Here is a 14,143-nt window from a genome sequence, read left to right on the forward strand (position 1 = left end):
AAATATCACAGAATAAATGTGGGCGACAAGACTAACTAGAACTGAGGACCTCTTTGTAACCAGCTATAATACCATGTTAGATTACCACTTCACTTAAAAGCTTAAGATGTTAGGTTGTGTTGATTTTTTGAGTCTGATCCCTATTTTGATGCTGACAAAGCACAGATTATCTTATGTGTGTTTAAGTATGTGAACAGGTCTTAATTTCAGCACACATGATAAGATCAGGAGATTTGGAAGCCAGAAGAAACTCTAAGATCATATGTATCTGGCGCATTCCATGAAGACACATGAGCAAGAAGATTGAAGACATTTGTTCTTATTGTACAATGCATTTTGTTTTATATTTTGGGTCTATAATAACTGCATGGCATGCATGATGTAAATGACAAGTTCAAAGACCGTAGTCAGACCTTAGGGACCAACATCATTCATTAAAAACCTTTTCTAAAAATACTAAAATCATAATAGGGTTTTCAAAATTAGGACCAAAATTAATTATACAATGAAATGCATCTTGTAATGATTATCTTTGCTCGAAAGTCTCTTACTCTTGGTATTGAAAAAACTATTTCTCACACTCTAATCTTTATTGAAAAATATTGTTGAGTGAAAAATACACATACTCACATTGAGCTTCATTTCATATCATACGTGAAGACATTGTGCTTTAATTATTGTACACATCTACTTAGTATAGAAGCATTCTTTGTTATACGAAAATATTTTATTGATTATCTGTTATATTCCCGACAAATGATCGGAAAAGGGAGACTAGCCCTGTGAATAGTCCCAAATTGCTCTAACTTGGTTAAGAGAGCACTGGACTGGTTCAAACTCAATTAAGAGAACTAGGTGCACTATCCTAGTAAGGTGTTGTAAAGGTTGGGGTTAGCCCTGTTAATCTAACCTGGGGTATTCCCCTGCCCAGTAAGGAGAGGGAGGTTGTAAACAGTGTCGTTCCACGCACAAGTGAGCAAATTTAGTGAATCCTCTTGCTTGTGAACTTGAGGTGGGGACACAGGTAGTTTGACCGAACTCCAATAACATATTTGGTGTAAGTTTTATATTTTCGCAATTTATTTTTCGCACATATATGTCATTGTTTAATACTCTGATTATTTTACATACGCAGTTTAAATGATTGTGAATTAGTGAGAATTGTTTATTTGTTTCAATATCTGTTTGGTAATTTATCTATTGAATTGGTATGTGTTTAGACAGATCCTAGGTTGTGTATTACTGCTGTTGGCTTTGTCATTTGATTTAACCTAAGAAGAAATTTTTTAATATCCAATTCACCCCCCCTTCTAGGATCACATCAATTCTAACAATTGGTATAGAGCCTCGTTGCACTAGACTTAAAGGTTTTTGCAAAAAGATTGCAATGACTCAAATTGGTGTATTTCCATTCGGCAAGGGACAGTCACCTAATAGCCCTCCATTATTTTGTGGTGTAAATTACACCCACTGAAAAATTAGAATGAGCATATTTATAAAATCAATGGATTGGATGGTCTGGCGGGTGATTGTTAATGGAATTCGCATGTCATTGGATGAAAATGATATTAAGTTAATGAATGTGAATTCATATGCCATGGAATTATTATATTGTGCTTTAGATTCTCATATTTTTCATGAAATCAAGGCATGTAAAAATGTGAGGAATATCTGAGAGAAGTTTGAAAAGAAATATGGAAAGTCTCAGAAGGAGACCACCACTTCAATAGTGTCAAGCTCAAATGATCTGGAAGTGGTAAATCACGGGGTTAGTGCAATAACAGAACGGGAGGTATATGATTCTCTGTCTAGCTCGATGGATGATTCTTGTGTTGAATGGTGTGTTGCTTCATGTGTTGAATCATCTATTGAATATTGTGATAATTCTGTTATGCACTTGATGATTCTCATGTAGAATATGAGAATATATTATGCGTTGAATCATTTGTTGAAAATTATGATTATACTGATGATGTTGTATGCAATGATTCATATGATAATGATTATAATAATTCTTGTGATGAATCATATGCCGAATTGATAAATGAAAGCATGCCCTTGAACAAAAAACTATAATGTACTTTATTTAAAATGCATAAACTTCTAGTTAGGATATCTAAGCGGAAAACAATCTTTAAAAGTGAAAGTAAAAGGTTGGTAGTACAATTAGAAAATCTAAAAGATTATCATGCTGCCTTAAAAAAGAAAAAGATTAAGAAGATATTGAAAATTATCTGCTTAGAGGAAGTAATAAATGATTATTTTAGAATCACGGTCAAAGTTAAATATGAAAAGAATAATCATGTTAAACCCTTTGAAATTAAAAAAAATAAATCTTTCGAAAAAGATTCATCTTATAAGACCCACTGTCACATGAATGCCTCGTTGAGTAAAAGCAAGATAAATAAGCATAATATTTCACGTATATACAAAATATGCTTATTATGTAAAGGAAAACGACACATCCGATATAAATATAAATCTAGAAGTGCCAGAGGGAAAGATAGGGAAATGGCGTGGGTAATCATGAATGCAAACCCCGTAAGACTTGAGGGAGAGTGGGATCAAATAAGAATTAAATATTCGTTTTAAATTCCTCCTTAGTTCCTAAGTTTAAGGGGTAGTGATGACCAAAAGGCTAGGAAGTGGTCTATGCTTAAAATGTCAAATCTTAATATGTGCATTCATTATACACTATCATTATATACTAAGATCATTAGAAAATCTAGCCAATATGAAATCTCAAATAAAACATCCAATCTAAACTTATCACGAATATATCATAATGATTGGATAAAATATGAAAACACTGGCTATAGCATACTTGAATGAAATCCACTTCCCAATAGACAAGGCATTCTTGCTTGGTAAATAATTTTAAATGCTTAACTTATGCTTAAAGATAAAACATCTTAAGTTAAACAACTGTTGTCCATTGCACAGAGATGAACTTTAGGGATCCATCCTATTCTACATATCTTTAACCTTAATCTCATTAATCAAAATCCGGTCATCACTTTAGGTATAAGCACCAATGATAATAAATTTCATATCTATCTAGTGCTAATAAAAAATCATCCTCCTAGTAATCAAAATTAGAGGCATCCACTAGGGGATTGTTCCCTTTGAGTTCAAAATACAAATCCTCTAAATCTTGGTTCACCTATCTCCTCCATAGGAAATATTTACCACATCATGATCACATTCGGTAAAGAGTCACCTATTCTTTGGTTCGTATCCTTACTTTAAATTGTGATTATATTTAAAGGATACTTTCCAGAGTATTGTTCAAGAAAATTCATATACTCATAAATGCTTTTTGCCTAAGCGTTTGGACACATTCAATTCCACGCAAATATCTTGAATCATGTCGACTCATAATGAATACTTTTCGAACTTAACATAAATTTTGATCCTTAAGAGTATTTAATCTATACTTCTCATACATAACTCTCAACTTTTAAATCAAATCCTTTAGAGGTCTATATACCTTGATTGTGTTGAATGACAAAATTGGTTACCTAGGTCCTAATCTTGATGAATGCGTATATCTCAAAGTGACATATGCACATGTAATTAATATTGGAAGACATTCGATCGTGTGCCTCTCACATGTATTAAGATTCATAAGAAAAGAGACAGACATTGGCTTATCTCCTTAACAAATATTCATTGTGACTTTTTGGTCTGATAAGCCTAAAGCATTCATCGCCAATATTAAATCATTGAAAATCTTAAAACACTTGGCTAAAAATTTGAGAAATCAAAAGGGCATAAAATGAATAAGTGCATAACTCAGGGGGAGCATTCATCTTTCATGAACATATAAATTAAAATGCTCTCTTGACCTTATATCATATTTTATGCCCATATGACTTTAAGAAAAACAACACAGGATAGAACTCATAACTATCCATTGTTATTTACTGTTCATATTTGTTGGATGGTTCATTTTCATGAAATGTTATTTAAGCTACTAAAATGCATGCTCGTATGGAACGCCAACTATATGACTGATGCAATATATTGTGTAATGCATGCTGATAGTGTATATATGTTCTTGTGTGCCTTGAACTGAATTATAAATTGCTTATTTGAACCTATCAAGTACATGTTTTATGGACAAATGTCCGATTTATAAACGGCATGCTGTCAAATTTTTGTTAGAACTTTCTCAAAACAAAACCTTGTACAAAGATGATTATGATAGAATAAATGTTAAAATCTTTTTGAAATGATGAGTGAAAACTAAATGAAAATTAAACTTCATCCTGACATGATCATCGGGTATTTAGAGATGTTAAGTGTAGTGACCCAGAGAATTTATAATATTTGAATAATAAAAGGAAGGGAAAAAAGGAAATTAAAAGGGGGCAAGCAAGTCTTCGTCGACGAGGGTGTAATTTGTCGACGAGAAAATAGCGAAAAAAGATTTGGGTGATTCTGAATTTCGTCAACGAGGTGACGTGGCTCGTCAACGAAGGTCAGTGTATAAATAGTGTTAAACGCGATTTTTCAGCTTAATTTTTTCGCAGAATCTCTCTCTCTCTCCCTCCCTCCATTCGGTTCTCCTTCCTTTTCTCTCAATTTTCAGGTCTATTTGCCACCGGATTAATGATCCGAAGCCACCACGATACTCTTAGGGAAGTTCTCTGCATATATGCTGGAGTGGATCGTCGGTGGAGCTAGTTCAAAATTCATCCCAAATCTAGGGTAAGACTTTCTACTCAATATTTGACTTCTTAACAGTTGTAGAAGGTGTAGTACACATAGAAATATTGAAGTTTAGTTCTGGGGAATGTCGTTTTCAAGGTGTTGAATGGGAAACCCTATGGGTGTAGGAATGTTTCTTAGGGAGGCTTTTTCAGGAATCAGGTAAGGGGATAAACTAAACTAGTTATTTTATGGAAATGCATGTATATATGTTATTACAACATCTGATTTCACGAAAATAAATATATATATATATATATATGTTTTATATTTAGAAAATACTGCTGAAAATGATGGTATGTTAAATATACGAAAAACCTAGTTTGTGTGGCATGAGTATAAATTATAATGAAATAATGTTTTTTTGGGAATATGATAAAAATATGAATTTTTATAATGAAAAACCGGTGCACGGACCAAAATTTTTTATATGTTTTTTGGCGTACAGGCCGAGTTATGGATATGTTTGCCGACGTATGGGCCGAGTTATGGATATGTTTGTCGGCGTACGGGCCGAACTATGGATATGATTTGCTGGCGTATGGGCCGAGTTATGGATATGATTTACCGATGTACAGGCTGAGCTATGGATATGTTTGCCGGTGTACGGACCGAGCTATGGATATGATTTGCTGACGTACGGGCCGAGCTATGGTAAAACATGAAATACCGGCGTATGGGTCGATGATTTTCATGATATACTATATAAATGCAAAACGACATGATGATATCGATTTGGCCATTAATAGTATGAAATATTCTTGTATCATAGTTTCATTATATGTTATATGCTATCAGAACCAAGTTGGTTTGGTTTAAGCTAGCACTTGCACGATACCGATGCTATGTGTTCATGATTCATCATGATATTTGTGTTAACGCTGTTGTATGGAGTGGCGTGAGGTTGGATGGTCGATGTGGTTTTAAGAAGTGTGAGCACCACTAGTGTACGAACCAGGTCTAGTAGACCCATCAGACTTATAGACTGTACTTTTGACTAGGTAGTGGTCGACCAACCATTGTCAGGTCCCGCCTTCAGGTCACACAACCCAATCATGTGGGGGTAATACATGACAACAAATAGCTAACCTACCAGGGTTATTTTCGTATTATATTTATATGAGATGAATTATGCTATGAGAATCCTATATGTTCTGCTATGCTTTGATTATACATGTTTTCCTAGAAATGAGATCTATAGTTTTACTGGTTATGTTTATGTAAATGATTATATATATATATCATGGAAATGCTTATGTTACCACACACCAGTATTAGTTTATTTCCCTTACTGAGAGGCATCTCACCCCAAAATTTCATGAAATTTTCAGGAGCCCCTGATAGAAGAGCGGGTAAAGCTCCGCTGTGATAGTTATGACTGATCTGCCCTTTCTAAAAGGTATGTATTTTGTGATAGGGTCAGTTGGATTTTGTGGGAATGACCTTAGGGCTCTTTTGGGTGGTTTATATATGTATATATGGTGGATATAACAACTCTGGTATTGTGATGGATGGTATTGTATATGGTATCATGAGTTATTTATAATTTTATGTTTCCTACTGCTTAGGCTTTTGTTTATGTTTCTGTTATATCCTTGGTACCCACGGGTTCAGGTTGATTATGATCTGCTGGATTTATCATATATATTTTGTATTTTTTTTTAGGAAAAGGAAAAAAATGTGGAAATTAAGCAGGTCATCACACTAAGCACCATCCTTAAAGAAAGAACATAAAGGATCCATATGCATCATTATCGTTCCTTTTGAATGTTGAGACTCTTCTGAAATCCCTGAACATTATATCATGTGCTTAAAGCTTTATGATTTGATATGGAATATTCCTAGGTCATGAACTACATAGCATGTTTTAATATATATTCTCTGATGTATCTATGACATATAGGGATAATTATACTGGTTGCATGGTAAATGAATAAATTTTAATCCAGTATACTCATTTCAAAAGACTTAAAAATGAAGGCTTATACTACTTGGCATGTCAAATGAATTTAATCTTTGGCTAGTATAAGTAGCTCACAGTATCTAAACTAGAATTCAAATCGATAAAGGGAGCATCTAAATTGAAAACTCTATCATGCCATGCTAACAAGTTTTTTTGTTTTTTTTGAATGCTTAGATATTTATTGAAATTCTTTATGGCATGTGCTTAAATGTAGTAATTTTGTTGAACATCTTAAAGCTGAAATATATTGTTTTGCCACAAATTATTTCAAAGTTTGTCATATGAACTTGCACCTAAAATTGTATATCTTTAAGTTTCATATGATTGTAATTTTTCCATTTACAAGTTGTTTTGTGCTTAAATGTTCACTAGAAAAATATTATTTTCCTGAGCATGATTTTTAAAGTTTCTTTTTCAGCAAGCACACCCCCAACATCTTTTAAAAACATCAAAGGGGAATTCTTTTGTTTGTTTTGGTTGTTTAATTTTTTATGGCAAGAAACATTTTCCTAAACTAAAATTCTTTATCTATTGCCTTATTATATATATATATATATATATATATATATATATATATATTATTGCATGATTGGGTCATAATCATATATAAAAATGCATGTTAACCTGTTAGACCCAATTTATGCTCAAACCTACATTTGTCATCATATGTGGTACATTTTTCACTTCAATCTTTTTACGGGTCTTTATGATGTGTTTTTGAACTGCAAAAGGTTTGTGAATATTTCATGTCTGACTATGTTTTTCATGTGTTTTTTAATCTTTGGTGACCAGTTATACTGTTTTATGTACTCAATTGCCATATTTTTCAAAAGCAGTTATTTTTTTGTATACCCAAATTCTTTTTAAATAGGGAGATTTTTCTTAAGTTAAGAACTTCTAAAATGCTAAAAAGGGGGAAAGTTTTCAAGAAAGGGGGAGTTCTCTTAGCTAAGGAGTTCCTTATACTCAAAATTTTTATACTTAGTCTAGCCTTTTTGCTAATGACAAAAGGGGGAGAACTTTTATGAGCAAAATGTTTGACCAAAGTGGGAAGTTTTTTTTTTTAAGGACAATATGTTAAATGGGGTAAATATCTGAGCTGCATGCATTATGTATTTAATCTTTATTGCTAAAACGAAATGCATTTTGTAATGTCTTCTTGTTATGCTTGAGCTTCAATGTCTATGTTTTTATTCATGCATATTCTTAGGGGAAACTTTTTTTAAGATAAACCTCATTTTGCTTTGGTGCGTTTGTCATCATAAAAAATGGGGAGATTGTTGATTTTTTGAGTCTGATCTCTATTTTGATGCTGACAAAGCATAAGTTATCTTATATGTGTTTAAGTATGCGAACAAGTCTTAATATTTCAGCACACATAAGATCAAGGGACTTGGAAGCCAGAAGAAACTCCAAGATCATATGTATCTAGCGCATTCCATGAAAACACATGAGCAAAAAGATTGAAGACATATGTTCTTATTGTAAAATGCATTTTGTTTTATATTTTGGGTCTGTAATAATTGCATGACATGCATAATGTGAATAACAAGCTCAAAAATCGTAGTCAGACCTTAGGGACCAACATCTTTCATTGAAAACTTTTTCTAAAAATACTAAAATCATAATAGGGTTTTCAAAATGAATTTAGGGCCAAAATTAATTATACAAAGACTCAGTCGATCGACGTTGGATATTTGGGCTTAATTAAAAAACTTAGGCCATAGACTGACCTTAGGACCCTATGCATATAATGAAAAATTCCTTAAGCTTAAATGTCACATTTTTACAAACAAGGATAAAACTTAGGGTCATAATTAGGGTCAAAATTATATTTGTGAATAGCCCCGGTCGACCAAACCATTCTAGTAATAACTAGCTTGGTCAATCGAATACATTGCTGGCTGAAAAGACTAAGCCTCGGTCGATCGAACCCTAGGTAGTGTAAAAGCCTTAGTCAACTGAACTAGTCAAAAGTTAACATGTTAACCTCACGCGGTCAACCATTTTGAAATGAATGTATCGTCCTAGGTTGACCGAATCTAAACGTGTCTGACCCCCCAACTGTCTGGTCGACCAAATGTATAGTTCTTTTTTGCCACCGTTGACCGAACCTACGAAGGGTTTGAAATAGCCCTGAGACGGTCAACCAAACCTATAGTTCAAAATTGCCACGGTTAACCGAACTTATTAAAGTGATCGACTGAACCTTGTATATGGTCGACCGAACCTCTCGGGTTGAAAAATTTTTACTGCGGCAATTGAGGTTAAAATTTAATTAAACATTTCTAATTATTCCCGTTATGTTTCCAACGGTCATATTTTTCCCAATATCTATATATGCCCCCTCATAACTCATAATTAAGAAATTTGATTAGCTCAAAAATTCTCTCAAAGTATATACTTAATTCTTTACTCTCTTTATTATTCTTTTGATAAATCTTACAAGAGAGCATTTGTTAACTTTGGTGTATTTCCAATAGGGGGGTGAATTGGAATTTTAAAATTTATTACCTAGGTTAAACGAGATAGCCGTATAACACAACCTAGGGTCTTTATAATCATAAACCAATTGCGCAGATAATGATATGCGGATATTAAATAATGCGCAACATTCACAATATAATATATATGTGCGGTAAATATAAAGTGTGAAAATATAAATAGACACACGATATGTTATCGAGGTTCGGCCAATACTGCCTACATCCCCGCCTTGGCTACACCAGCACAAGGATTCCACTACAACTCACTTAACGGGTGGAGTGACATCGATTACGACTAGGTCAATTAACGGAGTTGACCTCAACCAACACGCCTTATTAGGATGACACACCTAATTTTCCTAACTGGGTCTAAGTTAGTCTGAGACTATTCAACAGTGCTAGTCTCCCTCTTCAGGCCCATGCTTGGAATACAACAAATGTAAATTTACGTACACGAAAATGTGCTTCTCAACTAAGCAGACTATGTACTACAACACGCACAGTATAATTAATGCACCTCAAGTATGTATGCACTATAAGCTCAGTGCTCTACATGTGCAATCAACACTCAAGGATATATAATCTCAAATATGCACAGAGTGCAATCAACACTCAAGGATATATAATCTCAAATATGCACAGAGTGTTCTTAAATGTATCTAGCACAAGAGTTATTTGAAACCTAGTTTTGTAAAATGTTTTGCACACAAAAAATTTATTGCTATAGGAATCCTTGCAATGACAATTGAAAGATCCTCAAGCTACTGAGTTTTTCCCAACACTAGATTTATCAAATTAAATATGTGGGATAACTCTTGCTTAATTCCCCAAAATCAATAACAATTAATCAAGTAAAATAATAGGAGTATAAGCAACTTCTAATAAGCACTTGCACACTTAATAAACTCTCACAATGCTAAGATGTATCAAGGGAATGAAAAAATGGGAGTATTTGGGCAAAATAGGATTTTGAAATTTGAGAGAGTTTTGCCTTAATTATTTTTGCTAATCCTTACTAATCTAAGCAAATGAACATGTATATATATAGGCAAGGGGAAATTTTTGACTGTTGGGGACTTAATGGGAATAATTAGAAATGTTTAAAATAGGTTTACAAAAATTAACCCCATTTACCCCATTTAATTTTTAGTAAAAATTAATTTTACTCGAGAGATTCGGGTGGCTGAATTTCAATTTGGTCGCCCGAATAGACTCGACTAAAAAATCAATTTTTAAAGGTTTGGGTGCCCAAAATCAGGGTCGGTTGGCTGAACCAAAGTCAGTAGCATTTTGTCCAAGGTTTGAGTGCCCGAAGCTAAGTTCGGTTAACCGAACTGGCCAATTTGCTCGCCCAAGGCCTTTTTGAACGCGAACGTTCGGGCGCCCAGTTTGGTGAAAAAAACTCTAACATGGGTTTGGTCGCCCAAGGGCGATACATTCAATACAGGTTCGGTCGCCCAAAATCTGGTCAACCCGCTGACTTCTCAGCGGTTTGGGTGCCCTAGGTGTTTTGAACACCTGGGGTTCAGTCATCCAACCTCTCACAAATTTTGCCTATTTAGTCCATTTTCACTTCAACTAATTCCCCTAATATTATAAGTGATTATTGGGGACTTTCTTATGTGCAAGTGCTAGGACCTAGGGTCTTTTCTAATTCCCTAAGGTCTCTCTAAAGTTTTGAGCTTACAGATCCTACATGCATGATATGCAAATTATTACAAACCTTTGAAAAGAAATTATTATAGACCCAAAACACAAAATATATTAAGACAAATAATGAATATGTCGTGTCTTCATATTTCTTCAAGTTACTGCATACTATCAATATGATCCAACTTAATATGATTTTGCACACAAACTTGAAAGTCATCAAATACCAAGAGTATGTCATTATTAAAACCGGGTATGACCCATAGGGTCAACAACATTGTTTTTTAGCATTCAGTTGGGAATTTATTTTTTACACATTTAACTCTCTTTTCATTCTCCATTTGAAAAATCTATTTTGGAAGAGAGGTTTTATTTAGGGCATTTTTATTCAAAGCATTTACTCTCAATATTCATACTTTGAATATCATTCTTTTTTAGAGTAAGTTTCTTGAATCTCTCATATATTTTATTGATAAATATGATTGGGAGAAAATTTATATTGGTTATTTTGAAAGACTTGAGCACATACATTTTGTGTTGAGAAAGTCTTATTGCAATCGTGCTTACACACACACATATTATTTTTGCAAGTTCATTTGAAAGCAAAAACCCTTACTTCCCTTAAGCTTTGTTTTGAAAAATCATTTTTGGGAAAATTTATGGGTAATTGAGAAGAGCCTTGAACATATTTTAGACTATAATATCTTTGCTCGAAAGGTCTCTTACTCTTGGTATTGAGAAAACTATTTTTCACACTCTAATCTTTATTGAAAAATATAGTTGAGTGAAAAATACACACTCACATTGAGCTTCATTTCATATCATATGTGAGGGCATTGTGTTTTAATTGTTGTACACGTTTGCTTAGTATAGAAGCATTCTTTGTTGGACGAAAATATTTTATTAATTATCTGTTGTATTCCCGACGGGTGGTCGAAAGAGAGAGACTAGCCCTGTGAATAGTCCCAAATTGCTTTGACTCAGTTAGTAGAGCACCGACTGGTTCAGACCCAATTAAGAGAATTAGGTGCACCATCCTGATAAGGTGTTGTAAAGGTTGGGGTCAACCCTGTTAACTTGACCTGAGGCCCTTACCTAGTAAGGAGAGAGAGGTTGTAAATGGTGTCGCTTCACCTGCAAGTGAGTAAATTTAGTGAATCCTCTTGCTTGTGAGCTTGACGTGGGGATGTAGACAGTTTTGACTAAACCCTGATAACATATCTAGTGTCAATTTTGTATTTCCGCAATTTATTTTTCGCACCTATGTCGTTTAAAGCTCTGATTATTTTACATATGTAGTTTGAATGATTGTGAATTACTGAGAATTGTTTATTTGTTTTAATATCTGTTGAATCGATATGTATTTAGACATACCCTAAGTTGTGTATTATTGCTGCTGGCTTTGTCATTTGGTTTAACCTAGGAAGAAATTTTTTAATGTCAAATTCAACCGCCCTTTGGGATCACACAAATTTCAATAGGTTGTGAGCCAACAATATATATCAAACTTTAAAAGATTTGACAAAATGACGAACAATGAAATGATCACCAGAATGCTTGTAGTAGTCCTATTAATAAAATCAAAAGGTCGTTTATTACCTTATGAGTGAAGTTACATATGTAGGATGAGACTTTTTGGTAATTTTTCTTTTTGTATAACTTTGAGGGTTCACATTTAAATTTATAAAATTATATATGAAGTAATTTATCAATTTATTTTTAAAAAACTTACTTATGTTTAAATTTTAAATATTAAATTTATATTTGTGTGAATTTAATAAAATATAATATAAAATTATATTTAATTTCATCCAACGGTTTACCTTGTTGTGGGCATATTTAGCTTCTTTTCGCTTGGGCATGTGTTATTGTTGTGTTTCTATGGTGTTTGATCATTTTGTCAGCTGGCAAGCTTGCTGTACATATTGAGTAAAGTAAAATTTGTTCATTCCAATATAGTAAAATTTTGTTTTTCACGTTAGTTTTTTATATCAAGAATTATTTTTTAAAAATAGTTATCCTAATATATAATTAAAATTTTTTAAAAAATTAACATTCTATTTGGGAGTATAGATTTAAAAAATAAAAATTTTATTTATTGATTGATTTATTTTTATTTTTTACTTTTCTTAACAATCAAATATGAAAAAATAGATAATATTGATTCAATTCTTCACAAAGACTAATTCTCAATTTATTAGGGGAAAATTATGAGGCCAATTTGGTTACTTTTTTTTTTTTTTTTTTTTATGACATGGGAACTCTAACCACCGACGAGCCCTTTGGACCCCTCGGTGCGACACCAAATCTATAGGGGTGGAAATGTTACCGCCCGTCAATTGACGCACCTCTAGTAATTCACCGTGCAAACCATAAGTGGAGAATCGAACCCGTCACCAAAGTCACACAATTTGATTACTTCCTCTCTCAATTTGGTACTACTTAGCATAATAGTTTGAAAGACTGTTTAAATTAGACTTTTAGGTGATAAAAAAAATAATCAAACACGAAAATATATATTATTTTAATTTTTTTTTATTTCTTTATATTTTGTGAGCTTGAAACAAGACTGAAAGGTTTTCACTTTTGTGAAAAAAAAACAAAAGGGGACAAAAGGAAACATGAAAGCTTTCTAGAAATGAGGAAGCACTGGTCTGGTAAAGTTCTTGGAGGATCAGTTAAAGAAATCTCCTTTCACTTTCTGCCACCACCAATACGTTCTAGGCATTGATGCAGCATTATCTCTTCACTGTGAAATTGCCAATAGTTACAGTCGTTTGTTTGTCCCTTGCTTCAAAAATTATTGTTGAATTCTTTTTTGGGGAAAAGTAAAATTTAATTTTAGATAGGAGGGACCGATCCCTTTCCCAATACCGACAACTAACTCTAGAGTCTAGAGCAAGCAGTTGATTCGTACGATGTAGTTTTGACTAATTGCAGAATAAATCTTGTATTGCAACATCATATTACCCTTAGGTGCCTCAAGAAATAAGAAATCATGTCGCCATTCTATTTCTCCTTTATCAAAAAAAGAAATAATAATAATAATAATAATAATAAGGACAAAAAATACTTGCTTCTTTTGAGATTTAATAAAAAAAATAAAGATTTGTCCATAGATTCCAAAAATATCACTTCTCTTATATTTTAAAAATGTTACAAATCTTTCATGAATTTTACTAAAAAGATACATACCTCCTCTAAAAAAACTACTTTTTTTACAAAATATAAGGGAATGTCAGTGTCTTTTTAACAAATTTTAGGAGAGGTTCTTGGAATTCTTAAAACTTCAAGGAAGACCCCTAAAAATTTTAAAACCTAAGGAAGATCA

The sequence above is a fragment of the Malania oleifera genome, chromosome 7 (genome assembly GCF_029873635.1).
Source record: "Malania oleifera isolate guangnan ecotype guangnan chromosome 7, ASM2987363v1, whole genome shotgun sequence".
Classification (NCBI taxonomy): Eukaryota; Viridiplantae; Streptophyta; class Magnoliopsida; order Santalales; family Ximeniaceae; genus Malania; species Malania oleifera.